Here is a 26665-nt window from a genome sequence, read left to right as displayed (position 1 = left end):
ATAAGTTCCCTGAGGCCTCCCCAGCCATGTGGAACTATGAGTCAAGTAAACCTCTTTTCTTTGTAAATTACTCAGTCTTGAATACATCTTCATAGCAGTGTGAGAATGGAGTAATACAATGCAAGAAGTTAAACCATATTGGCTTGCAAGAAGATCATCTAGTTTAATATTTGTTTATGTTGTATTTTTAGATTTAGTGATCAATTTAAATATTTTTCACATTTTATAAACTGATTTTAAAATATTTATTCATGATTTTATTTATCCTGATTTTGTTATATTTAGTTTTTCATCCTTTCTCTTATTTCTCATATTGAATGCTGAAGTCTTTCTTTGTGTTTTGTTTTAAAATAATTCATTCAATTAACACTAAAAATTTACATTTCATTTTAAGACATCACATAAGCTTAACTTATAAACCATTTCTTATCAATTACTTGTTATTGAGTAGGTAAAAATTTTCATCAATTCCAGAGTCCAGTGAGAAAGGAAAATTGCAAGCAGTTATGGCTATAAATAGTGAGGGAGGGGGAGTAACAAAGCCCAGTCTTATTTTCTTCCACAAATTTACATGTATAAATTACACATTGTTGTGATTTTATAAATATTATATGTTCCATATTGCATATCCTTTTTAATCATGAAAAGAATTTTAATTGATAAATTGTTTTATTGTGTAAAATTTTCTTATTCATTTTATAGATGTTGCATAGAATATTTTTGTATTCTAATTTTGCATTATTGTTTAGTTTTTTTAACTTTGGAATTTATTGAAGTTTCCCTTTTGGTCTTTAATATTTAATTCAATATGTCTCAAGGGCAGTGAAAGATTGGCTATGTTTTCTGTTAATTCATCACTAAACACACTTAATGTGAACTCATGCTGTGGGGAAACCAGTCTGCTATCTAATGCCTGGTAACAACATTGACCCTTTCATGTGGGTTGGTGCTCAAGATAGGTAGCAGTGGCTATCAAGCTGGATATTAAACTGGTCAGCTTTAGTAAAGACACATCTAAGTTGCTTCATGGCTGTTTTTATATAGGGTCACTGAAAAAGTGCTGAGCTGACTGGGAAAGAACGTTGAACAGAAAGGTCACCTTTTCCAATTAATCCTTAAAATGAGTCTCTTCTCACAGAAAAAACAAAACAAAACAAAAAAAAACCTGACACTCTGAACACATCTCAAGGAGTCCATCTATAGAGAACTTCCACAAACCTTTTTTTTCCCATCAAGTTTTTAAATGTTTGCACTTCATTTGTAGGCAGACAGATCAAACCACATTTAGTTTATGATGATAGGTTCAGGTCACGTGATAACCAAATAAGCAGTCAACATGCATTTAGTCCCTACCATGGCCTCGTAGCATGGAAAGAGCTATTTGTTAAAAGGACAGTTTTAGTTTTCCTTTTATTTCACTTTCCCTTAAAATCCCAAGGGCTGTGACTGAGATTCTCCTCTGGATGTCTGCCGCTGGTTCTGTACATCTTGGTCTGCCGCAGTTGATATGAACGAACTTTATTTGTTGGCTCACAGAAGCCAAGCATCAAAGTTACTTATATAACAGTCAGACTAAGATGAAGAGCCTCTTCTTTCTCTGTCAAGATTGGTTTCTCTTAGACCAAGCCTCTGAGATGAAAGAACGTTAATGGGAATTCTCACAGGATGATCACCTGGCACTAAAGGAAGCAGCATTGCGTAAAAGGAGAAATTGCCAAAGGACCTCAGCAAACACTGTGGAGAGCTTTGGAATTGAGATAATTCTTCACATTGTCATAAATCAAAGCAAAGGAACTGGGCCATCATTACTCTGTATCACCAGTCATTGGTTGTGGGTTGTATAAGGAAAGAGGTATGATATTGAGAATGACAGCACTTTTCAGAAAAACAAATTCTTAAAGGAAATTTAGGCAAAAGCTCTCAGCCACCAACAATAACAGAAAATAGAGGAATGAACATGTCAGTCCTGAAAGTGGGGAAGGTCCTGACTGGCACAACATAGCATCCACCATAGTCTAAACTATTACTCTCAGTTCAGGAACAGGTTCCTCTGTGATACTGGTGAGCATTTTTCCTGGTGAATCTTTAAAGGGAAGGGTTAATGGCATGTTGTATCTTTCTCTCCAGATGAAACTAATATTCATTATCCACATCTTCTGATGCTAATTCTAGATTCTACCCACCTTTGGCTAGTGTCCCTGGCAATAAAGTTTACTTAAACTTAGACCATCATCTTTAAGGCATCTGATCCACCGGTCAAGTCATCATGCCCTTATCAAGCGGGAGCTAGTGGTCCTGTCCATTTAAAATAAAGGAAATGAGATATTACAAAGAAATATAAAATTATATCACCAACATACAAAATATTCTTCCCTGTTCATTGCATAACATCAGATAACATCTAAAAATCAAGATCAAGTACCATTTCGAGATGTTGACTTCTTTGTCTAATTATCTCTTAATACAAGGATATTGAAGTGAGTAGGTGGTAGTTGTAGTTATTGAGAATTGTTCTATGTCCCATGATGAAAGTATTTTCCCTCTGGGACCAGAATATTTAAATCTACAGAGCCCAAAGTTATAAGAATAAAAAGCAAAATTTCTTAATTGTGTCCCAAGACACATGTACTTATTACTTATTGTGGACACAGAATTCTATAATGGTCATTGGTTTAGAATGAATGTTGTAACAACTATTGCAGACTGAACTCCAAGTGAGGACTTCAATTGTGCATTAGAACATGTTTCATTACTAGGCTGGCAGCTACTGGATGGTGAGCATGTGACAACCCCAGTGGATCTCCTTGTCACCTGCCTAATGTGACATCTCTTCTGCTATAAAAACAAAACAAAAAAACCTTGATCAGGTGCAATATTATGTGTGATAATGTGTTGCTTGATCAAGTATGTTTATCAATCCTCAGATAATAGTGCTTCCTGAGGCATATTTTGCAAGTAACAAAGGCATATTTGTACTCCAAAATATATCAATTTCAGTAAAATTATACAATAAAGATGCAATTACTATTACTTTTGCTTCACAAAATGTGGGAGCAGCCCATGTAGGTAAGCTGTCATCATGTAGGTTTTAGGAATCCCAAGGGAGGATGCTGTATGCATAATCCAAAAAGACCTACCAGACATTGTACTTTCATCTTACTGGGGGAAGGTGTAAGTGATTGCAATTGTACTTGCAAGTTGCAAAATCTTGCAATTGAAGTATCTCAATATTTTTCTAAACATGTGTTTTGTGACAATGTGCTGAATTTACATAGGGTTTATCTTTCATTGTGTGGAGACTCTTTGTCTCCTGAAGTTTTCTCATACACCTGACAACTTGCTCAACACATCTGATTAACATGGTGTCATTAATATGGTAGATCAAAGTTATATTCCACAAAATAGATTGTCTAGGTCCTTGTGACTATAACAAGGGGCAGCAGAATGAACAAACTTTTGAAAGGAGACCAAAAATGTATTTTATGTCTATTTCTATTGAAGGTAATGTTTTTTGATTCTCCATTCTGACAGAGATGGAAAAGAATGCATTTGCCATATCAGTGGCTACATATAATGAACCAAGGTTGTGTACATCATTCTAACTATAATGTCTTTAAAACAGGTATGCTCACCCTCTTTTCTGCAGGAAAACAAATAAAATACATTGCAGATTAGTGCTACTCCTAAAACAAAAAGACGAAGGGCCAGTGGTTCTCATTATGTATCATTTTAATTTACCAGTGTGACCCTACAAAAGCCAAATGGATCCTGAAAAGTGACTGTGTATTACCGCAAACTCACCTAAGTATTAGATCCTAATTCCTGGACTTCCACTTACCCTTCTCTATTTCAATAGCTCTTACACCATAGGTAAAGAAACTAATTAATTTGAGGATTCCATCAATGACCAAATATTGCATTTCAACTATAATTTCAGGAACTGAAAGAATAAATAACGGTGGTTCCACAGGTCCAGGGGACTCACTGTGAACTACATCGCAGCCAGGATTTCATGTTTCCTGTATTCTATATGTCCCCACTCAAACATGGAGCCACGATGAGGTTTGGAACACTGGAGATTAATGTAAACTTGAATAATGTGTCCATCGATTCTCAAAATAATTGGGCTTTACACTTTCTTGACTGTATAATTCTCAAATAAATAGCAATTGTTCCTTTGGAAGAAATGAGAACTTTTTTTTTTTTTTTAATAAACACTTGGCAAAATATTGTAAGAATGTTTCTTCCTGAAGATCTGACCTCTCCATATATATACAGATTCCAACATAAAGCTGATTCAGATGTGGAGACTTGGCAGGAGATTGTGACACTATTTTTATAGTCATTTAAAAACAGGTTTATTGATATATAAATTACGTACCATAAAATTCACTCTTTTAAAATGTGCCATTCAATGATTTTTTTTTTTTGGTACTTTTACAGCATTGTGCAACTGCTATTTAATTTTAGAGCATTTTTATAACCCCCATAAATAAAACCTGTGCCCATTAGTAGCCATTCCCTGTTTCTCCTCTCCCCAGCCCCTGGAAGCTACTACTTTGCTTTCTGTCTCTATCAATGTGCTTTTTCTGGACATGACACACACATAGAATCATGAAATATGTGGTCTTTTCTTTCTAGCTTCTTTCATTTACTACAGTTTCTTCAAAGTTCACCCATACTTTAGTACATGTTATTTTTATGGTTAAATAATATTCCACTGTATGGATATATTGTATGTTGCTCATCCATTAATTAGTTGATGGGTATTTGAGCTGTTTCTACTTTGTTTACTAGCAATAAATAATGTCTCTAAACACATATAGTATATAGCAAGTTTTTGTGTAAAAATATTTTCAATTTTTTCAAGTGTATACATGAGTGTAATTGCTGGATCACTTGATAACTCTATATTTAACATACTTAGCAATAGCCTATTTTTCAAAATGGCTGTGCCATTTTAGCACTTTACCAGCAGTGTATGAATGTTCCAATTTCTCCGCATCCTCACCAACATGTACCATTGTCTCTGTCTTTATTTTAGCCATTCTTGTTTGGGTGAAGTTGGTTGTCATTGGGGTTGGATTTTAATGTCATTAATGATGAATAATGCAGAGCATTTTTTCACATGTTCTTGTCTCTCTGTATATCTTCTTTTAATAAATGTATCTTCATATATTTTGTCCATTTTAAAATTAGATTATTTCTCTTCTTATTATTAAATTGTAAGAATAAATTACATATTCTTGGTATAAATCCCTTATAAGTAATATAAATTGAATTTTTTTCCATCTGTGGATTGTCTGTTCATACTTTTGTTGCTAAATTTTGAAGCAGAAAACTGGTTAAAATTTTCATAAAGTTTAATTATTCAATTTTTCTCTTTGTCACTTGTGTTTCTGGTGTGATATTTAGGAAACAATTGCCTAAACCAATGTCACAAAGAGTAATTTCTATATTTTCCTCTAAGAGGTTTATTCCTTTTTTCTTTATATTTAGATTTTTGATCCATTTCTGGTTAACTGTTGCATATAGTGTGGGTTGCAGGTTCAACATCATTCTTTTACATGTAGGTATCCAGCTGACTTGACAATGTTTACTAAAAATATCAATTTTTCCAATTGAATTTATTTAGCCTGTTTGTCAAAAATAAATTAACCAAAAACACAGCTATTAATTTGTGGACTCTAAATTCTATTCTATTGATGTGTATGTATAAACATGCTGTCTTGGTTACCTGGTACTTTTTAGTAAGTCTTAGTTTGGAAAGTGTGAATCCTCCAAATTTGATCTACACTATCAAAATTGTTTTTAGCAATTCTGCATCCCTTGCATTTTAATATGACCTCTAGGCCAACCTCAAAAATTTATGTGGAAGTGGCATTTGGGATTTTTATGGGGATTTTGTTGAATCTGTAGATCATTTAGGGGAGTATTGTCATCTTAATAATGTTAAGCCTTTTAATCCGTGAACTATTATATCTTTTGATTTACTTAGCTCTTTAATTTCTTTTGACAATATTTTGTGGCTTTCAGTGGACAAGTCTTGAACTTCTCTTATTAAATTTATGACTAAAAATTTTATTATTTTGGATGTTGTAAATGGCATTGCTTGATGAATTTCATTTTGAGATTATTGATTAGTGTATAAAATACAATTTTTAATCTTGAAGGTCTGTCTATATTGATCTTGTTGAACATATTTATTAGTTTTAATAGTATTCTTATATATGTGAATTTCTGAGAATTATCTATATACCTGCATACAAAAGCATGTCATCTTCAAATAGAGAAGATTTTAATTATTTCTTTCCATTTGTGATGTGTTTTATTTATTTTTATCCCTTTGTGCTGTGGCTAGAATGTCGAATACAATGTTGAACAGAAATGTTGATCTGAGACATCCTTGACTTATTTTTTTATTTTTTATTTTTTATTTTTTTTTATTTATTTTTTTTTTTTGAGACGGAGTCTCGCTCTGCCGCCCAGGCTGGAGTGCAGTGGCCGGATCTCAGCTCACTGCAAGCTCCGCCTCCCGGGTTCACGCCATTCTCCTGCCTCAGCCTCCGGAATAGCTGGGACTACAGGCGCCCGCCCCCGCGCCCGGCTAGTTTTTTTTTTGTATTTTTTTAGTAGAGACGGGGTTTCACCGTGTTAGCCAGGATGGTCTCGATCTCCTGACCTCGTGATCCGCCCATCTCGGCCTCCCACAGTGCTGGGATTACAGGCTTGAGCCACCGCGCCCGGCCGATTTATTCTTAATCTTAAGGAGAAAGTACTCATTGTTCCACCAATAAGCATACTGTTGTTAGCTGTGAAGTTTTAGCAGATGCTCTTTGCCAGGTTGAGGAAGCTCTCATCTATTCCTACTTGATTGAGAACTTTCTTTGATCATGAAAAGGTAGTAGATTTCTTAAATACTTTCTTCACTTGTATTAAGATGATTGTGGTTTTTCTCTTTTGTTTTGTTAATATGGAACATTAAATTTATTTTTATATGTTAAACTAAACTTGAATTCTAAGGATAAAACTTACTTTATCTAGGTACAGACTTTTTTATGTTACTGGATTTTATGTGATAGTATTTTGTTGATTTTCTGGATCTATACTCATATAGAATATTAGTCTTCAGTTTGATTTTCTTGTCATATCATTGTCTAGTTTAAGTAACAATTCTTAGTCTAGTTAAAGCTCTGTCAATTTTGTAGATCTTTGGAAAAATCACAAGATTTGGTTTATTTTCTGTATTGTTTTTTTCTACACATTTTATTAACTTTCACTCTAATTTTTAACATTTACCTATTTCCACTTGTTTTCAGTTTTGTTTGTTCTTTTTTACTGTCATAAATTGAATGATTAGGTAATTGGTTTGATGTCTTTGTTATTTTTATTTTAAAATATTTAATAGACAAAGTTTGAAAATATTCAAGACATATAATGTAATAGCCTGATATACATATACACTGTGTAATTATTACTAGAATCAAATGAATTAACATACCCATCTTCCCTTGTTTTTAATTATGTGACTTAATTTTAGTTATTTATATGGACACTAGAGGAAGGTAGGGGATTTTAAAAAGGTAGTTATGTCTTAGAAGTCAAATGTGGGGTGCGGGTTAGCACCAACATTTAACAAGAAGCAGAGGTCTGCTTCTTTAGCCCAAGGGTTCCAGAAGAATATTTAGATTCAAATTATTTTACTATAGCCAACTGTAACATCTTGAGTCAGTGTTATAGTTGTGTAAAATTGTAGTGATTTTACCCACTGCCCATGTACTTCACTTCTAGTCTCCCCATGGTCAACCAGCAACGTTAGCATCCTTGTGGGACAATCTTTTGATTAGATCTGAGTCCTTCTTGTCCCCAATGTCACCATTACTTGTCTCTGCAAACTAAGGGTCTCTACTATTCTCTGTCACTGTAGAATCACACTATCTTCAATAAAATCATAAATACGTTACTAAATTTTTCTTCTGCTATGTTAGTTATCTATTGCTGTAAAACAATGTAGCTTTAAATATAGTGGCTTAAAACAACAAACATGTATTATCTCACACAGTTTTTGTGAGTTAGGAATTCAGAAGCAGCTTGGCTGAGTAGTTCTAGCTTCTAGACTCTCATGATATTATGCCCAGATTCTCAGCTGAGGCTGTAGTCATCTAAAGACTTGACAGAGACTGGAGGATGTACTTCCAAGGTGGCTCACTCACATCCTTGTCAGGTTAATGCTTGTTAATGGTAGGAAGCCATAGCTCAACACCAGGTCAGTATCTCCATCAGCTGCCTGAATGTGTTTATGGCACGACAGCTGGCCTCTATTAGAACTAATGTTTCAGAATCACAATGGAAAAGTCACAATGTCTTTTATAACCCATCATGAGAAGTCACACATAATCATTTCTGAAATATCTGATTGGTTAGAAATATCAGTTTTATTTAGTTTGTGAGAAGCTTATAAGGTGTAGTGAATCACAAGAGTTAAGAATTATTTTTGAGACTGGCTACCATACCTACTACAGAGACTACAGGGACTTAAAAATTTTAAGGATGCTCATGATCACTAGCCAACATTTTTTATCACTGCATTGATGAATTAATTATCTTCTGTTCTTGCTCAAGAGACATACTCATTTGGTGAGTACGTAAACTCATATGATTAATAAAACACTACAGCATTCTCATTCCACTGCTTTACTATTTGTTGTATATAAGATGTTAGAAAACTATGACACGGTCTATGGCCTATTTTTGTTTGAACTCCAAGTAAAAATAGATTTTATATTTTAAAAGTTATTTTTTTAAAAAGGAAAAATATGAAGAATGTGCATCAAATATGTAATATGGCCTATAAAGCCTAAAATATTTACTATTTAGCTTTTCAGAAAAAGATTCTGACTCCTGTCATAGATTATACCAATAGAATGCTGTTTTTGTGGTTGTTGTTTTCTTTTTCTTTCTTTCTTTTTTTTTTTTTTTTTGAGATGGAGTCTTGATCTGTCAACTAGGCTGAAGTGAAATGGTACACTCTTGGCTCACTGCAACCTCCGCCTCCCTAGTTAAAGCAATTCTCCCTCCTCAGCCTCCTGAGAAGCTGGGATTACAGGCACCCACCATCATGCCCGGATAATTTTTGTATTTTTGTAGAGATGGGGTTTCACCATGTTGGTCAGGCTAGTCTTGAACTCCTGACCCCAGGTGATCCACCTGCCTTGGCCTCCCAAAGTGCTGGGATTATAGGCATGAGCCACCACACTCGGCCTGGTTTTTTAACTTTATCTATTATAGCTTAACATGGACCTAAAATCAAGTAAGTCAACTGGGTAAAGAAACAGACTTTATTGTCCTTCTATGTATCCTATAGAATTCAAAACTTCTGATAAATTTTTAATAGTGATAAACCATACTAATCTATACATATTTTCCTTGTATAAAAACTTCAAAATCTATATCACATGTATTTCAGTGTATAACATCTTCCAATATGTGTCACACATATCCCCCACACTTGCACGAGTATTAATTTATAAAGGCATTTTATGTTTATGCCTTCTCCTCCAGGGTTTAACTATCTGGTTATGCTGAATTGGAGTATGGTAAGAAGCCTAGGTTCAAAGTAAAGTAATAGGAGCTAGACACAATCAAGTTTGGCATTTTCTTCCAAAAACAAAAACAAAGAGCAAAAGTAACCTACCTTAGATGAAATCATTACAGAGTCTTGAACCTGGCTTATTGGATTTTATTGTATGGGACATTCAGTAGAATAAAGAGGTTTATGCTTCTTGAAAAAAACTAACCCTCCTCAATACCCTATTCCAATTTTAAAGATTATAGTCACCCATTTCTTGTCCTAATTTTATATATGAGAGCTAGGAACATTGTGAATTTGTATGTCATAATTCATATAGCTGAAGGATTTATCTTTTTACAATACCTCTGCTACACGAACGTTTTGGTTTCAATACACAGAATATTATATTTTAGTAGTCATAGTTGCTCTCTGGTTCTTTGACAATGCCTCAAGTTGTATTTCTAGTTGCCTTATTTATTTTTAAATTCTCAGGCGGAGTTAGAAAAAAAACCATTTCTGCCTGAAAAACATATTCTTTCTGCTTTTTGTTATGGGAAATAGTGACATTCATTGAACTGTAAAAGTCTTGCTCTAAATATAAATTTTATTCCAGGTGACCACCAGTGATTATTCAATAACTGCATTAATAGAGTTATCAATATCTGCAAAAATGATCAGTGCTCAATTCTGTAATACTGCACAGATTATTACCACATTAAAAGGATACGTAAGCTTGAAAGCCAAATTCTTATGTTTCTGTTTTTTTAAATTGTCTGAAAATCCTTCTCGTAAAAACTACTACATTTGTCAGCATTATTTGGTGAGATTGTAGAAAGTCACTCTAGTAAGAGTGGATATTACATGACCCATAAAATCATTGAATGTCCAGGGGGAAAGACTCTAGGCTGAGCTTTCAGAATTAACATCCGGAACCACATACAGCACTGTCATGATAAAGTAGACCTTGACCTTGAAGCCATGCTATTTCTACCATAACTTAAATCAACAAAATGAATGTCCCATAGAGAATCCATTTCTTGGCTGGGTGTGGTGACTCATGCCTGTAATCACTGCACTTTGGGAGGCTGAGGCGGGTGGATCACTTGAGGTCACGAGTTTGAGACCAGTCTGGCCAACATGGTGAAACCCCATCTCTACTAAAAATACAAAATTTAACTGGGCGTGATGGTGCTCACCTGTAATCTCAGCTACTCAGGAGGCCGAGGCAGGAGAATCGCATGAACCTGAGAGGCAGAGGTTGCAGTGAGCTTAGATCGCACCACTGCACCCAAGCCTGGGTGACAGAGTGAGATTCCGCCTCAAAAAAAAAAAAAAAAGGCAATTTATTTGTGTAGCTTACTTCTGAATCAGTCTCATGTATAACTGCAATATGTATAACTGCAATTGAGCCTGGGATAAATTTTTTCATATTCAACTTTAAAAAGTAGGTTTCACAATGTAATGAATTTTCAAAATGTATAAAACTAGTTCAAAGTTTTGTAGCAAACCAAATGCCATATGACCACTTTTTGGCCACTTGCTCTCTTCATTCTCTTTCTCATTTTCTTACTCTCTTACTATCTTGTTCTCACTCTTTATGATCTATCTTATTTTCCTAATAATATTATATCTCTTTTATACATTTTGATGCTATGACATTTGCCTAGTGTTTATATTAGCTATATGAAATGAATTCCCTATTTAATATTTTATTTGATTGTGCTTCAGTATCAACATTGCAATCACTGTTTTCTTTCATTTATGCTCGCCTAATGTAATTTTAACCTTCATTTTACATTTATGCTTGATGGGTCAATTTTTAAAAAATATCTCATCAACATGAAGTCACTTAATGTTTATTTTTTAATCCAATCTGCGATCCATTTTAAGAAGTTATTTTCCCAAATGAAACTTTCATTTATATACTAGCTCATCAATCTAAATTCCTTCAAAATTTAATCTAATAGTTGCTACATCCATCATAGATTTTAATTCAGAGATCTTATTTTTCATCCCTTGTTGAATCCTTTTAAATCTTTACAAAATCAGGTTGTCCTTCATGGCATGTTGCTTTGTTTTTTTAGGAAGAGCAAGCATGTTTTTGAAAGTTCCTGAAAACACAAAGTCATTTTTCAACAAATATGTTTCCCTTCTCGCAGTAAGTCTTTCATAGAAAAGCCATGTCAAAATTCTAAAGAATTGGATACTCCTTTTGCACAACAGAAATCACTTCAAATGCTTCCATTTTCGACCTTATTATTCTTTCTAGTTAAGACAAAGGGATTTTAATACAATGAACTGGTCAGGTATATGGAGAAGGTGAGAAAATAGCCAGTACATAGAAAGGCAAGCCAGAAATAAAGAAACACAGGAAGCACTGGCATCCTGGGCTATCAGGAGTGAGAGAGGAGTCACCTGTCCTGGAGCACAGCAGAAAATGACAGGGAAGAGATCTGGCCCTGATGAGGTTGCCCCTCCCCAACAAGAGGGAAGATGAGAAATGCTCTCATTGTCACTCTCCTTTCCTGCACCTCCCTGTCTTTCTTCAGTTTCTCTTGTTGCCCAAAACAAATGGAAGAGACATAGAAGTCTAGTAAATGCAGGCTGAAAAGTTTATCTTTCCTTTGAGAAGAAACAGAGTAAAGGAGAAGAAACGAGAGACAGCAAACAGAGTCACCAAATACACACTATCTACCTATTTTGCTAGTCAGCAACATTCTCACTCGTCTACCAATTTTGATTTACCATGCAAAGGTATGTGGTCCCACCTAACCTGAGACAACTTCCTGTCTTTAAAAATCAAATCACTTACACCTCTTTTACAAGGAGGATAGAATAATCATAAATTTTACTTACGGTAAATAGCAAAACACTTTTTGAGTTATAAACATTTTACAAAATCAACCGTAAAACTAGACAAAATATTGAAAGTATTTCCTTGAAGACACTGGAGAATTACTAGGGCAGTACAGACTACAGGGTCCTAGACCCCAGATGAAAGAGAAGTACAAAGAACTGAACATGATAATTGTCACTGAATTTTGTAATTCTCAAAACAGTGGAGAGGCTGAGTACGTGAGAAGAGCTTCCAGCAGTCCTATGAGGCTAGAGGGGCCAAAGCTCCACCAACCATTAAATACCATAGGAAATTTCTCAATTTATCAATTGGTTCTTCCAAAGAGTTTTACCTTTGGAATAGCAGGAAAAACAAAAGAAAATAATTCAGTCCTCATAAAGACCGAAGCATTGCACCAAAATAGTGCAATCTCTGTTTGGATTAGGTAAACTGATGCCAATTTAATTGCCTTCCAAAATCAGCATTTTGAAAAGTCTCTGGAGAAAAAATAATAGAATCCATAGCTTCAAAGTATTTCTAAAATATTTAATCTACAATGTCCAGAATCCAATAAAAATTACCAATATGCCAGGAAAGAAGATTAAATAAGGATAGAGAAGAGAGAGAGGAAGAGGAAGAAGCATACATATAGGAGAGGCAGATCAAAGAATTAGCAGACTATGTTCATCAGGATTCTCCAGAGAAATAATACCAAAAGGATAAAGATGATTGATTGATTGATAGATAGATAATAGATAGATGGATAGATAGATAATAGATAGATACATAGACATATAGATACACAGATGGATACACAGATACATCAAAGATAGATGGACAGAAATTTACTACAAGCTACTTGCTCACTCAGCTATAAAGACTGAAGAGTCCCACAGTCTGCCATCTGCAAGCTAGAAGCCCAAGAAACCTACTCCTATAGCTCCAGTTGAAATGGAAAGGCTGAGAACTGAGGAAGTCAGTTGTAGAGAGTCCCAGTCCCAGTCAAAAGGTCAGGAACCAGAGAACCCAGTGTCTGAGGGCAGGAGATTGATGTCCAGACTCAAGCAAAGAAAGTTAATTCTCTCTTTCTATATCTTTTTGTTCTATATGGGCCACAGATTGGAGGATGCCCACCAACATTGCTGAGGGTCATCGTTCCTACCTGTTGTATTGGCTCAAATGTTAATCTATTCTGGAAACATTCTCATGGTTACACCCAGAAATAATGTTTTGCAACCAATCTGAGAACACCTTAGCTCAGTAAGCTAACCATCACAGAGAAAGAGCTTTTAAATTAAATATATAGATATATTTAAAAGTTAAGACTAAAAACTGAAGAAAAGTATAATGAAAACTATAATAAGATAATGAAATGAGAATTTCAGAATTGAAGAGAGATATAATGATATTTAGGTGAAAGTAGGTAAGTTCAAAAATATTTTAGATACCACAGAAGAAAAGATTATTGAACTTGAAGGTCAGAAAAAGTAGCACATTTGATAAATAGATGAAAATGTGGACAAATAGCCTGAAAGATCTGTGGGGCTGAGTTAACAGTTTGAATGAATACACGTGTAGTTGGAGTCCCAGGTTGAAATATAGAGGTGCAGTAAGAGATAAAAAGCCAAATAACAGGTAAATATCTGGCACAATCTAAATCAATACTGTTGTTTAAAATAATTTCTTCTAAAACTTAAAATATGTATTTAGTATTATAGAATTAATACATACGACTACAATCACAAAACAAGTAGAAGGGATAGGTGGATTAAAATATTTTAAGATTTTACATTATCTAAAGAGTAATAAAAGTATGACTTATTAGATTTTTAGTAAGTAAAAAGTTTATGTTGCAAACCCTAATATTACATTGAAACAATAAAATAAAACAGTGTTTACTGACAAGTTATTAGAGGATAAGAAATAGAATAATCTAAAAATATATTTCAAAGAAGGTTAAAAATGGATACAAGAAGGAATGAGGCAGAAGTGAACAAAAAGAAAAGAGAGTAAGATAATATATTTAAACCCAAATAGATCAGTAATTATATCAAACATAATTAGACTAAATCCTATTGTTAAAAAGCAAAGGTTGTCAGATTGAGAAAGAAAAAGGCTATCTAAAAGTAGATACAAATCTTTAAAGATACAGAAAAGTTGTCAGTAAAATAATGTAAAAAGATATACTATACACACAATAATTATTTTAAAAGTTTTTTACTTAATTATAATAAGTAATTGATTATGCAAAACTATGCAAAATTAACTACTTAATTTTGGAGTAAGTAGATTTCAAAGAAATAATTATTACTAGAAATAAAGAAAGACATATTACAGTGATAAAAAATAAGATTTGAAAGATTTGCAACAAGATTTACAGACTTACCCTAAAAGACCTGTAGAGAAAAATAGCACTCAATAAATGCAAAATACACATTTTCCTCAAATACACATTTAATATTTATGAGTTTAGATAATATGTTGGATCATAAAAACATATCAAGAAAATGAAAAGGATTAAAATTATCCAGAAAATATTCCCTGACCCCCACTGGCATTAGGCTATAAATCAATAAGAAAAATATAACTGGAAAACACTCATATGTTTTTAAGTTAAGCAATATACTTCCAAATAATCCATGAATCAAGACACAAGTATATATGGAAATCAGAAAATAAATTTTGAACAGATTGAAAAGAAAAACATTAATTGTGTAACTTCCACTGTGTCTTTTCTGAAGTCTGATACAAGATCCACATTAACTCATGTACATTTTGAGCTTCATCAAATCTGGTGTGTCCAAGGCTTAACTTACAATATGGATTTTGATAACATCCTAGACTTGATGCAGATCCTTTTCTTCTCTTTAGATTCCACTCAAAACTAGGAGAAGCCTCAAAGTTTATTTGGTAAAATAATATGGTGACGATGCACAAGTTTTATGGTATCGGTGGCCTCTACAATCTAAGAAGCCCATAAGTGTTATATGTTTTGTCAGCATTAGTTCAAAATGAGACGGCTTTTCTCATTTTAGTGGTGATATATTGTTATGCCCCCAGACCATCTTCTCTCCAAAATATTTATTGAAATCGGAGGTTCCTGAATTTTGCCGTATTATTCTTCCTTTGTCAAATATACATCTAACCAGCACATCTGGGGTGCTTTCCCTGACCTGCTCACCAGGAAAAATCCGAATACTGTTAGGTTGAACAAATTAAGATCTATGGGATGCCTACAGGACCAAAGTCCTAGAGACCTAATTTTAATACTAAAGACAAGAGTTGGCCTAGCACTGAGAGAAGATAGTGAAATTGTATTTACTAACTCTCCTACGTGAAGGCAAACTGCTTAGATCATCCTTGGTGACTGGCATGGGGAAAAATATGTTTCCAGGCCAATAGGAGTATTTCAAGGCAAGACATGTGTTTAATTCCTCTAACAAATACACCATGTCTGTTGCAGAAGCTGCAGCTGGAGTCGCTAATTATATTTTCAATGATCCATATCATTTTCAACATGCACATGATTTTTTATGACAACCAAACAGGTGAATTAAAAGTGTGTGTATTAGGAATGAAATCTATTTTCAAATCTTGATAGCAGATTTAGCAACCATGATTCTCTAAGAAGTGTGACATTTTTTAAATAAAATGATAAAGACATTTATTTCCATGGGGTTTCACTTGGTCTTTCCTATTTTTCTGGACTTTACACCATAGGTGAGACAGCTATTCTGGGCAGAGAGTCTACTGGTTGCTGACTAGGAATACTCCAACTGGTTTTATCTTGAATAACTTTGCAGCAAATCTGCATTTATTACTTGAGCTCTTTAATTCTTTACTTGGATGCTTGAGTAAAAGCAGAATTGCAGGTTGCTAGAAATCACATAAAATCAAAGTCAGCATAACATTTTTAAATTTTTGAGTATTATTTTTCTCCCATTGCCTGCTTGTCAGAAGACAAGGTTGCTTGAGAGGAAAGCTGAAGAAGGATTTCAATATATTCTAATTGCAGTGTCCTTCTTCAAGGGACTCAGGCTGCATTTTAGTCAAGGGACTTCAGATCTGTGATGGAGTCACCAACGGTCTAATTTGCCTAGGACTGGAAGGTTTCACAAGAGATGGGATTATCAGTGCTAAAGCCAAGACTTAGGACATTTAGAAACCCAGTCTATGAATTGACTCTGGTGTTTGGGAACTGCGAGAAAAATTGTTACTCCTCTTGTGGTGACACAAATGGGGTTTCTGTTCACCAAACACCAAACAAATCTTTTCATATTACATTGATTAATATGTCAGTAGGCTGATTTATTAATACACCAGTAGACTGCACATCTATGACTCTGAGTTCATTTAACTATCACCAGAAAACCTTGGGTGCCAAGGCATTCTGATGACCACTCCTATACAATTGCCTATTATGGTAATTGAAGTTAGATTGTCTCATGCACTTAAACCCCAGTTTCCCACTCTTCAGAATCCCATTATTATCAAGGACCTCAATTTTATGATTACGCAATCCCATCTTTATACTGAGCACAGAGATAAGAGCCGCCACGGAGCTTTTAAAATACTGGTATTCTCACCATACGTTTTTCAATTCTTTTGTAAAGGTACTGTCTTCCGGGCACTCCGGAGATACTCTGCTGAGGGAAAATGAGAGAACTGCACTTACCAGATCCACTGCAGGATTACTTTCCCTCTAGAATCCAAATGTCTTCCCCTACGTCATGCAGAGGAAGGACTGGCATGTTTGACCTCATGAATACAGGCTTTGAATCTAGACTTCAACAGCCAAATTAGCAAACAGATCAAATTTCAACTTCTCTAGCACTTGAATTCAGAATGAAGTTTAGTTAAACATTACAGTAAATTTGACTTCATCCAAAGTTAAATTTTGTTCTTTTTGGATGACTCTGTGAATCTAGTACCATTATTGTTTTCCAGATATGTACAGATAAAAATAAACTCTATTTTGTGATTCCTTTGGCATATATACTATATCCTCCTAGAATTAATTCTCTACTGGGGGCATATTGGGGAATAAGTATTGTTATCACCTTGAAGGCAGTTGGAGACTGTGGGGTATGTTTGAAAAGACTAGGAATGCACAAACTGAATCAGGTGGCATAATTAAATAGTATCTGTTTGAGGGAAGTCTACCTTTCTAACAGTGAAGTTGGAGTTTGTGCCAATATTATGAAAAATGGGTGAACTCTGGTGGTCACCTCTGCTCAAGTGCACACAAATGTCAAATCTCAGAGTTGTACTTCTTCACTCATACCCTAAACAAAGGCAGTAATGCAATGTTTAACTTTAATTGATAATGCTATACAATCAACTTGTACTTTATGCTTCTGAAGATTTAAATTTTTGTTCTAATCCTTAGCCACATCTGCCCTGAAGCTGTGGAACATAATAAACTCTTTTAAAGTTATATACTCTAAGCTTGCTTTTAACTGTAAGTTTGTAGACATAAGTGAACCTCTTTTTTGTCAGCCCTTCTTTACCTTCAGAAGTGGGCAGCATGCCCCTTTTTTCTTGTAATTATCCTTATTTCCATAAGAGTTGAATATAACAACAGCTTGATTTTCCAAACCCTTGGCTTTGACCAGCCCTTCATTTCAAGTATCTATAGATAATTATTTAGGTAAAACTGATATCATTGCATGACACAGATTACAATTCTCCCATATTCCACCTGCAAGGTCTTCATGACTGTGTTTATATGCAAACACATGATAAATTCACTCCTGGAACCACATCATGAGAGGTATTTTTCTTCAACCACTGCTGAGATAAAGTTCTACACATAAGAGTAAGTATCATACCAGCATACAGACACCTCTCTGAATACTTGAAATCAAAGTAAATTAATACAGGAAACAGGTAACAGATGATAAAAGATGCTAAGGAGATGATTGGAGATTAGTGAGAAATACATAGATTAGTAACAGCAGGTTATCACCACTATACATAGCCTGCAAAAAAAATAATAATAATAGTAATAATAACAACGCAAAGCAAAGAGGCAATGACATTGGAGTCAAAGAGCCTGGTCAAGGGGTCACCAGGAAGAAACTGAAAGCAGGAAGCCTGTTTGTGGGTGTTTGAGGCAAGAAAAGTACGTGTCCATTGTTGGACACACCCCCCAAGACAATGGAGAAGAAAAGTATCTTGGCTTCTTCCTTCCTTCCTTCATCTAATCTCTTTTTGATACCTGTTGTTATTCAAATGCTTATAAAAGACAGTTGACAAAAAGTCAGAACAGCCCTTCTGTCATACAGAACCCTGTATGGGAAAGATGAGGAACAACTATGAGGACAAAATGTTTAGAACGGGCTCAGTGGGACAGGTAGTAGTGGAGAGAAGGCAGGAATGGGAAAAAATAAAGGAGTAATGTGCCCAGAGTGATAGTGGTGTTGGGGGATTGGTACTGATGAAGGTAATGGGAGCAGTTTGATAGTAGCATAAAGCCATGGTGAATGTCATATTTCTCAGATTTGTAATTCACCCCCTCCTCCAGCCAATAAATAGCATCCCCTGAGAAAGTGCACCACAGAGTTCTCTCTTTAGACTGCTCCTGGAAAAGATACCTCTCTGGGTTGACCAAAGACCATAATCTACCTCTGTGCAACGTCTTGTCTTAGGGGCTGCATTTAATTGCTTTTGATAAATCTCTAGTGTTAAAGCTTCATAGAGAAGGAAGAAGCAGAAGTGAAAATATCCAAATGATATCCAAGATCCTTCAAACCCCCAACCAACTCAGGATGTTATTTGTGTGGGTGTTTCAGGACCAAGATCCACATTCAGGGAACTTTACTATTTGAGGAAGAAACTGGCATGTCTGCTGAAATTATATACACCAGCCGCCAGTGATTCCTCTGAGAGAGAGAGAGATAATCCATATATGCTACTTGCAATATCAGTAGAGTTTGGGAGAGGAGAGCTTCAGGTAATTGCCTAAGTCACAATTTTGCAAGTGCTTAGAGCTTTGTTTTTGAAGTAAATATAGGTCCTCGTTTTTATGGTGAGTAATTTATTAATGTGTCCTAAATTGTTTCTATATAGTTCATGCCTCATACTCAAAATAACATATGAGATGTCATCTGTTACTTCTGAAAAGCATGATTTTAATGAAGGCAAAATAGCAAGACAAAGTTGTATATCTTATGATAGAAACTGAAAGATAGAAACTGAAAACACTCAACATGTACATGTAAAAAATAATGTCTGAGTAGAACTACACCAAAAAATAACTTTGGAAATTACTGGAGAGTTAGAATATGTGATCATTCTCTCTTCCAATAATTCTTTTAATTTTGTGCCTATTTATAATAAGCATACTATAGTGTTACAAGTAGGTTTTATTCTTTAAATAAGTGAAATTTAGCCACTTTCAATTATTACTGTATTTCCAGATAACATTTGCTCACTGCTGCTCTTTAATAATGTTGTAATATTTTATACCTTTTTAATATACTAAATAAGACATCAAGATGTATTATTGTAATAATATAGTGTGCTTCTGCTGTCTAACACCTAACATTATTTGTAAATGAACTCCAGGAAAATGTCATTTGAAAGGGAATAATTAAGTCTGGATGACTGCAAGTGCATCCTATATTTTTAAAGCTGTTGATTTGATCACACTAACTAAATTTGCCACAGCAACTTATATAAAATAATAATAGATTATGAATACAGTGTTTGTATCTTTGAATACAGTTGTGATATTCTCGTTGCATTAATATGATGCTCTATAACATGCATATTTTTAGTTTGTATGTTAAGAATCTGCTTCCAATATCCTTTACGGCATTAACATCAAAGAATTTTTATTATTTATCATGTTATAATATTACATTGTCACCCTTCTGTCCCAATGAGTGAAAAACATCACTAAAATGAATTCTGTTATTTGTTTTCCCAAGGTCTCACAGAAATTGAGTAGCAAATAGGAAGATAAGGTTGATAAATGTCCAATTGCCATCTACTGCTCTCCTCTCATATCCTCCCAGGGGACTAGATAGCCTAGAAGATTTTCATTAATTTCAAAATCACTTGCATAAATCTAACTCACACTGGGATGATGGAAGTCTTTACTTTCTACTATCATGTATTGGGTTCTGTGGAATGAAGGAATGTTTTGATTGAGCTCTGAAAGCATAGTTGTCTTTTTCACCAATACCACAAGCTTCAAGAGAGAATGTAAAGACTGTGTGTCAAGAATAAATAATCCTTTTGTACCCACAGGTAATTTCGATTGGTCAGGGTTTAGTCACACTAACAATTAAATGTACAAAAAATTTAACTTCCATAACCTGTGCTTTTATCTATAAGGAAACATGGGGGACTGATTTCTGATAATGCTATTCCTGCACATTTTCTGAAAATAAAATGTGCTTAGCAAATGAAAATCCTTGCTAGACAAGGACTGCATCATTGTTTCTTATATAGTTGTCTCAAATGTAAATATAATCACATGATGCCTGAATTCCTACATTGTACTGACCTTTTGTCCTAATACCCACAGACAATGTATCATTTTGGGTCTCTGAATGGCTCAAGTGACTGGGCAGCAGATCAGACTTGGTCTTCTGAGGTTAAACTCGACGTTTAAGTGTGCTCCTTTATAACCCTGAATAAATCAGTTAATCTTTCTGCTCTAGTTTCTCATGTGGAGCAGAAGTTGAAGCAAAATTCTGGCTTTATCCAAAATATCTTTGTCAATAATTATACAGCTGCAAGAATACACAAACACACACACACACACACACACACACACGTGTATTTTTTGAGACTCATTTAAGTAACATTTTCTTTAACTGATTATTCTCCCAAGTATGTAAAAGAAAGTGCTACAAATGAAATCCCTCAAGTACAACATATGCTCATGCACACTACAGCATTAGCAGGGGAGAAAAATAAGAGCCCTTGTTACATGAAAAGCAACTATTACTTTTGTCATTTCCTTCAAATTCCATATAAAATTTCATTGATCCAGGAAACTGTTGAGAAGCATTAAAACATCTTATACTGAGAGGAATCCAAATTCCATTCTCTCAGGATCTGTCACTTCACATTTGATTTTGATGGAGTGTGTTTTGCTAAATGCATGCAGCGACCATTTCAGGTTTTATTGAATGGTCATACTAAGGTAGACTGGATCTACAGATAACATAGATCTTGTCCATATTAGCTTCACAGTGTCACAGACAAGCGTACTTGATAGCAAGGTATAAAGGCATCTCCCTTTGAAGATTCATCTGTTTGCTTTTTTATATCCATATACATAATGCATTTGTTTTCCTTTGTCAGCTTTCAGAATGTGTCGTTATTCCCTGCTCTCTGCTTTGGGCCTGCCATAACGTGAGAGTGACAGCTTTTGGCAGTTTACATTAGCATCATTAGGAGCCTGATGATGTGCTTTCTCACTAGGGCACTGTCAAGGTTTTATCCGAACTTCCTAGTTTCAACTTCTGTGATTTGTGTAGATCTGTCATCAGCAGAGAAGTAGCAGTTTTAAAGACACAAAGAAAGACCTTTGTACAGAAATAAGATAGTATCAAATTTGCTCTCAACTGTATCATTGTTCAGATTACAAAATAACACCTGGTGATTTTTCAAAATAACAATTTCTAATCAGTATCAATTTGATATATTTCTGAGATTTAGATATAACATGGATTTTATTTTTGTTTTATTCTGTATATAAGGAATACCATCATAGATTATTTTTTGAAGACACGTTTAAATAAATGCAATAAATGAATGTCATTTATAAACTAACAAGAAAACAGGATTGAATCAGAAAGCATCTGTATTTTCTATAGTATATTTTAGTTACAACAGTATTATTAAGTTGTATTTTTGCCAAGGAATATTTAAAGGTAATTACAGTTCTGAAATTTCATATCATAGTGGTTTTTTTCTGTGATAACATTTTAATTTGTGAAATCTGGGTACATGATAATAAATCTCTAATTAGCACATTCTAGTGAGTAAATGATTGCTCTAACTTGTTTTAAATACTTTTACTGTTGGTTTTTTTAATGTTTTCTAACCACTCCAAAATCCCATATATATAAAAATTAGAAGAACAAGTTTAAAAATGTTATTTCAGAATGTTAGAGAATACTATATTTTTCTCCGGCCAAGTGCTCTTATTTGCTCATTTTCATCTACTCTACCTAGAATACAGAAATATTTTATAAAGTGTTGTGGAAATTAGATAGATAGATAAATATATTTATATTTATTATCTCTCTCTACATATATATGTACACACTCATCTATATATATAGACTAAACTTTGGTTATATACTAAACAATATAAAAACTGATTTATAGACTAAGACAACCAACTTTCAAGCATGACGGATTCTTTAGGTTTTTTTATTTTCTCTGTCTCTTAGGAGGTGATCTTTTCTGTAGACAGAATCAAGATCGTACTAGAAAACATAGTTTAAGCAACTAACCCTGAACTTATTTTTATGTTTAATGAGATACCCACTTAATTATGAAAAATGCATGGTAATATAATTTCACTAGAATTTATTAGTTGCTTTTTTTTTCAAAAAAGGAAGTTTATAAAAATCAAGTAATGGTAAAAAATATCTCAGGGCCTAGACTCAATTTTATTATTTGTGTTACGGGGTATTAATGCATATTTTATATCACAGATTATTCTTAGATTTAAATGAATTATTCCTTTTAAAAATATTCTGAAAAAATAAAGTATTAAATTGAAGCATCATTTACAATGCTTAAATGATTTTTAAAGTCATTAGGATTTGGTAAGCTTCTTTTCTGTGTATGTATAAGTTGTCCATGAATATGTTTGTGTAAGTTTGTTATGGTTTTATATTCATCACATGGAATACCTTGTCATTTTCTATGTTTTAATTTTACTAGCTTTATTTTTCAATCAAGGAAAATAATTCAAATAGGAATTTAGTAAACAATGTTTACTAAATGTTTGTACAGTTTAATTTCAGTCTATCTGGTATCAATCTTATAGAAATTTTGTACCTATGAGAAACATTTTTTAAATGCACAGAATAATGGTTTTTTCTTTTAAGGTTCATTATTTTACAGCACAGCCAATTTTACAAAAAGTGGATAAGGAAGTTCTATAGGGAAAGATATTCTGGAAAGAAATGAGATGGGTCTGTGATGGTTAATATTGAGCGTCAACTTAATTGGATTGAAGGATACAAAGTAGTGATCTTGGGTGTGCCTCTGAGGGTGTTGCCAAAAGAGACTGACATTTGGGTAAGTGGGCTGGGAAAGACAGACCCATCCTTAATCTTGTGGGCACCATCTAATCAGCTGCCAGTGGGGCTAGAATATAAAGCAGGCGGAAAAACATGAAGAGGTGAGATGGGCCTAGCCTCCCAGCCTACATCTGTCTCTCATACTGGATACTTCCTGCTCTCAAACGTTGGACTCCAAGTTCTTCAGTTTTGGAACTCGGACTGGCTCTCCTTGCTCCTCAGCTTGCAGACAACCTATTGTGAGATCTTGTAATTGTGTAAGTTAAACTTAATAAACTCCCCCTTATATGTGTGTGTAATATGCAGATATAAAGATACATAGAGATGATAGATAGATAGATAGATAGATAGATAGATAGATAGATAGATAGATCGATTGATCGATCTTGATCCCACTTGTTTTAAATTTCCACTGAAAGCTCTGCTCTTGTTTGCAGCTAATGTGCATGCAACCATTTTGGCACCCATGAGTGCAAAGTTCACCCACCTTTAATCGTCTAGTCAGGATTGTGTAATCTGAATAGATAGATATAGGAGATACATATATATATCTCCTATTAGTTCTGTCCCTCTAAGAGAATCCTGAGTAACACAGGGCCCCAGCTTCTGCACCTCAAACTGCAACTTACTAACTGTGAGACCTAAAATAAGTTATGATACATAACAGATCCCACTTGTTTGCTTCAGTAAAAGGGACCATATTATCTGTATAATAGTTTTCTACTCAAAAAGAAATATAATTTTATAAATTAAAGTTAAAATAGTGTTAAGACTGAGAGAGTCAATTCAGTATTTATTCAAAAGAAACTATAAACATCATATATATTCCTTATACTTTAGCAAGTTTTATAAGAAATTTTTAACAAAGAAGGAGCTTCACTATTTAAGACTAATTTCCAGTCTTCACAGATTCAAAATCTTCTTTTTTTAGTATCCTACTATATAGCCATGTACTTGAGAGCATAACAAATAAAAAAAGTTTCACAACTGAATATATAATTTGAATACTTATCTATGCAACTTGTATATCAGTGTTTATTTAGAAATAATAACTTTTAACTTAATAGCAATTAATTGGTCACATATATTGAATCAGATATCCTGGTGGAGAATGTGATTGAAAAGACAAATGAAAACAGAATTTTAAGTTCCCCTGGTACAGAAGACAAAAATACTTAAATAATTGTAATATAAATAGGTACAAAGCATGTGACTATCCCCACTGTTCCCAACCTTCGCGTTGTTCCAAGCCACACTCATCCTCTGTTACCTAATAGAGCTGTCTAAAATCACTCTTGTTTGCACAGCCTATTCTAAAGAAAGAAGACAGAAGGTTTCAGTGAAAAACATGAGTGAGCACATCACTACTTTGCTCCAAAGTCACCAGCGTCCTGCCATTATCATAGAGTAAAGCTTAAATCTCCACTATGGCATACAAGATCCTGGATCATCAGATCTAATTTCCCTTAACCCCATGCATTATTCTCCAACTTCCTCCGACAAGCTGCACTGGCCACATCTTGGTTGCCCAGACACAAGACATATGCCAGACTCAAGGCTTTTAACTTACACTTTTCTCAGCCTAGGACACCCTTCTCCCACTTATCTGCTTGCTTCACACCTTCATTTCCTTCAAATCTTTGTATACATATTTTATTTTTATTTCACACTATGCTCCATCCCTTCTTCTTTATTCTTTGTCTCTTTCCCTACTCTATATATTTCATAACACAACGTTTTTTGACATTCTACAAAATTATATGCAAATTCAAATGGACTTCCAAGAGTTTGTGGGAAAAATGAGATTAAAAGATAAAAATAAAGGTATATAAAATTTATTTATCCACCTAAGCTCCATTATGTTCCAAACAATTTTGTAAGCAATGATACAAACCATTTAGTCCACCTTCTAATGTAACCATGTCAATGCAGACTTTTATACTTTTATATATTATTCCCTGAAGAAAAATGGGTTCCTATTAAATCTTTTTTTTTTAAGATTAAGAAACAAACAGAAGTCAGAATGTGCCAAATTAGTACTTTAAGGTGGATAACTAATGACATCCCATCTAAACTCTCACACAGTTACCCTTGTTCGATGAAAGGAATGAGCAGGAGCATTGGCATGGTGGAGAAGGGCTCTGCAAGTTTTCTCAGGCACTTTTCCACTAAAGCTTTGGCTAACTTTGTCAACATGCTCTCACTATTGTTCTTTTGTCCTGCAGAAAGCTAACAAGCAAAATGCCTTGAACATCTTATAAGGACTGTTGCTCTCACCTAGTCTGCTTTGCTTTGACTGCACCACTTGTGCCTCTTGGTAGCCATTGTTTTTGACCGTGTTTTGTCTTCAGGATCAAACTGGTAAAGCCCTGCTTCATCTCCAGTTACAATTCTTCAAAAAAATGCTTCAGAATTGTGACCCTGCTTGTTTTAAATTTCCATTGAAAGCTCTGCTCTCGTTTGCAGTTAATCTGCATGCAACCTTTTTGGCACCCATGAGTGCAAAGTTCACTCATCTTTAATCTTCTAGTCAGAATTGTATAATCTGAAACAGTTGAGATGTCTATGGCATTGAGTATTATTTCTGCTATTGATCTTCTTCTACTAGAGCACCAACAAAATTATTTTTTTTCCTCAAAAATTGTGGATGATCCGTGGCTATGGCTTCATGTTCAACATTTCCTCCTCCCTTCTTAAAACGAATGATCAATTGATAATCTGCTGCTTTATTTGGGTTTTCTACAATCGTTTTAGAAATCATTGATGATTTTGTTACCCAACCAAAGGGGGTTCAGACTAGTTCCTACTGCTCACCGCAAAAAAAGCCAATCACTGAGACAAGTACTGCCAGGGAATAATGTTTAACTGGGTGCTGCAGCCAAGGAAATGAGAGATCAGTCTCATATCCCTCACCCTGCCAACTATAATTAGAGGTTTATATAGCAAGGAAGAAATGGTGCTACGTGCAGGGAAGCAGGA

This window comes from Macaca mulatta, chromosome 18, assembly GCF_049350105.2.
Source record: "Macaca mulatta isolate MMU2019108-1 chromosome 18, T2T-MMU8v2.0, whole genome shotgun sequence".
Taxonomy (NCBI): domain Eukaryota; kingdom Metazoa; phylum Chordata; class Mammalia; order Primates; family Cercopithecidae; genus Macaca; species Macaca mulatta.
This window is presented reverse-complemented; position numbering follows the sequence as displayed.